Source organism: Geospiza fortis, unplaced genomic scaffold, assembly GCF_000277835.1.
Source record: "Geospiza fortis unplaced genomic scaffold, GeoFor_1.0 scaffold134, whole genome shotgun sequence".
Lineage (NCBI taxonomy): Eukaryota > Metazoa > Chordata > Aves > Passeriformes > Thraupidae > Geospiza > Geospiza fortis.
In genome coordinates, this window is record NW_005054396.1 from 1,856,341 (window position 1) to 1,860,290 (window position 3,950).

Here is a 3,950-nt window from a genome sequence, read left to right on the forward strand (position 1 = left end):
AGGAGGGAACACAATGTGTCAGGACAGTATCAGGACAGTGCATGGGACCTGATCACAGTACGATAAAGCAAAGATTTTGTCTGCAAATTTTTAGAAGCTTTCTACTGCTTCTCACACTCAAGATCACTGAATCCTGGTTCCCTTTCTCAGAATTCACTTGTTTCCTTTTGTTTTCTTCTACCATGCTAAGAAAGCAGCCAAAAAAAATTCTGGTGACTGAGGAGCGAAGGAAAAACTAGCAGAAAAATTAGCCCAGAGTCATGCAGTGATTCTCACTGAATCTTCTCAATGATAGGACACAAAGCCTCCTCTAGGTGTGCAGAGCTGTGTTTGTGGAGATAAAAGGCTTTTCTTTGTCATTGGTTTAATTGAGCCTCTCACTGAGTAAGCTCTGAGCTCCAGAGGTGGCTAATATGTGCCGTCACTTCTTTCTGCCCTCTTCAGGGTTTAACAGCAGAAATCACCATGAGCCTGAAATTCTATAATTTATCCTTTCTTTCATTATCCTTCTTCCTCTTACTAGAAGAATCCATTACATTACTACCCTTTTTTGGTTTTTGTTTGTTTGGGGGTTTGGGCGGTTTTTTAAGGCCTTTCTATGAGCAGCTGCATAAACAGGATAACCAGATTGATACTTTTAAACTGAAGAAAGGAACAATCTTTTTTTCCAGATGGAAACTTCCTAACATTTTTCTCCTTAGATATTTACATAAGCTCTTTCTGTTTTTTCACTGACTTGCCTTTTTTCACCTTGCTTTTTAAAACAAAACAAAACACCCTAGTTGTAAAATAAGGTAACACTTTCTGCAAAAATATTAATTACTTCTGTGTGATTTTGAATTGATTGTACCTGGAAGAGAGGCCACTAGACAAAGATTTAATACAATTACGGAGTACACAGCAAAAAATAACAGTAGGTCTTCACTGCAGCAGGACACAACAGATGTTTCAGAGGAATGAGCAAGTTTCCATTACAGTCCAGATGTGTAATATATACAGAAAACAGCAATGGGAACCCAAAGGAAAAATGATGCCACTTATAGCCAACCATGAAGAGATTATTTTCCTATAGAAGGAGCAATCAAACAGTTGTCCAACTACTTACATCTTTCAGACATCCACATTTGACGAGATGCTGCTGAAACTGGCCTGGGAATCAAACAGCTTTACAGGCCACATTGGCTGGAACAGAATTTGCTTTTCATTACAAAAAAAAGTGTTGCTTCATATACCTCACCAGAAAAACTAAACTGAAACAACCACACCACTGTTGATGCATGGACACTACATATAATTATTGAAAATGCCATTTTCTCATCCAGCTTTTTATTCACCTGCAGCTGTATATATAAAGAACTCCATATCTAAAGAACTACCCCTATCAAATACAAGGGATACAATATTTAGTGCTCAAATATTAAATATTTCAAACTTCTGAGGGTAAGTTCATTACCAAAGGAAAGTATAAACAAGGAGATGATAAAACAGTCATCATAAAATATGGTAATAATCCCTTCAATGGCATATCTTGCTGTTGTAATTAACCAGTAATACATTCCTCCCATGTTTCATAGGGAGTTTTACTGCCTTAATATATAACTGGAGCCCTTTAGCAGAATCAGCATACCTCAATCATTTCCCTTTTCCATCTACTATGGTCAAGATTCATTTCTACAGAGAAGTATTTTCACTCCTGCCCTATGAATCCATCATGCCTTGATTAAGAGACTATCCAAACTATACCACAACATTTGAGACTTAACTGCTGTGCCATTGAATGTGCATGTTTCCTAATAGACAGCCTTGATAGTGCACTGGATCAAGTTTGGGAGTCAAGTCTGTGTTGTGTCTTCTAAACAACTATTAGACTGTACCAAAGTTGCCTTTTGTATGCAATCCTACAAGCCTCTCCCTTTCTCCACTCTTCTCGTTTTTGAAAATCTGGTAACTGGTATTGACTTTTTTTTAAGTGACCATGAGTAATCAGATTAGATTGAGTTTTCTACTTTGGCAATATGTTCCTAAAAATATTATATTTTTGCTGATTACTTATCAAGGTAACAAGTTTGGTTTATAAATTTAAGTTTCTGTAACACAGGCTGCTTCAGGGAGGCCCACCATCAACCACTTCACAGATCAAGGAGACCCCACATATTCATGAATACTTGGACTTTTGCCTAAAAGAAACTGCATGCTACTTAACAATTTAGGCAAATTTCATTTCTTTAAGTGCAAACCAATTTCCAGTGAAATTCTTCACAGGGAGAAAGGAAAGTTGGCTCTGCAATGCTAAACTCCTTTAAAGCCATGTTCCCTCCCAGTGATTTTAGTAGTCTTGATTATCCAGTGCTCAGTTGAAAGACATCATGTAAGACCAAGCAGCAATCACTCCAGAAAACTTTCAAAAGTTTACATCTAAACCTCTAAAACTCAAAGAAGCAAAATTAACCAATCACAGTGGAAATTACACAGTAAGATCCTGCAACCTCACTTAACTTTACCACAATCTGTGCTGGGTAAATCTTCATAAGATCTGGACTTTGACTCAAAACTGACATTATTTTATAAATAACAAAGATTCAAAATATTTAATTATTGTCACGCTGACATTGCATGGGACTTGCTAGTGAGGAACTTCATCTCTTTGTGTTATCCAAATGAAATCAGTTTGATCCTTTTTGGTGTGTCCTTATACATACACACCAAAATCAGAATTTTAGCTCTCTGCTGTGTCTGCAAGCACAAGAAATAGCCATAGCATCTATCAAGCAGATCAACTGACATTTCCCACTTTAAAACACTGCTTTCAGACAAATGCAGTCACTTGGAAGGAAATTGTTCAAATTGGTGGGTTTGTTTTACACTGAGATTTGGGGGAGCTGGTAGTTTGATTTTGGTGTTTGTTGATTTTATTTGTATTCAGAGAAACACTGAGATGAAAGCTGAGAAATATCATGTGAACTGACTAGATCACCTCACCAAGTAAAAATTCATGAGAACTGGGACTGCAGACATCTCAAAATAAATGAACAGCTCTTCACATTACTTTGCTTTTCTCATGCTTAAAAGTATTCTTCCAACCACTTAACTGTTTCATGCTTTGAAATAAAAGCTTGAAATTTGTCAGCAGCTGCTCTGGCATTGGATAAGTGCTTTTTGATACTTCATAAAAAGTTACCTAAAGTGGGTCACTTTATAAGCTGTTAGGGAAAAATAATAAAATCAGTTCACACCTAATCAGAAAATATTTTTTGGACTTTAACAGCTAAATTCTCTCCTGCCTGCATCTCCAGTGGGTTGGCTTCTGTCTGAAGCTGCAGAGACAAAGCAGGCCTTTCCTTAAAATTTCTTCTTCAGGTGCCAGGCAGAGAAGTGAGGAAAGGAAAACGTCTCCTGCAGTCTCAGGGGTCTCCTCCTCACTGTTCCCATCATATCAGCTACATACACTCCAACTTCTTCGCCAGTGAACAATGGCCTCATAAATAACAGCTACTTGCTCTACATAATCCTGATTTATTCCCAGACAGTCTATGTTGTACCCTGAATCCAGCCAGTATGGAAGAAATATTATGACTCTAAGAGAGGATCACAGAGCAGACATGCTGGAGGGTAAATTAACTTCACCATATTGACAAAGGTACTGCATTTGATATAATTTTTGGCCAATAGCTATCAAAATATTTTTAAAAAGTGTAAAAATTGATATGTTAATGTGTAATTGCACATCTTTAAGAATATCCATTAAACTTTATTAGACAGCACAATCTTTTCTATTAAAAATATCCTTACCCTGTATTCAATTTTCCATTTCAAAAGTTCTCACTAGTTAAATTCTGCTTTTATTCAGCATCTAAAATTTCCACTTACTTTGGGGAGAGCAGACTTATGTCAATGATGCATATTTTGAAAATTCCACTGGCAACACAATGAAGACCTGCAGTGCTAGATGT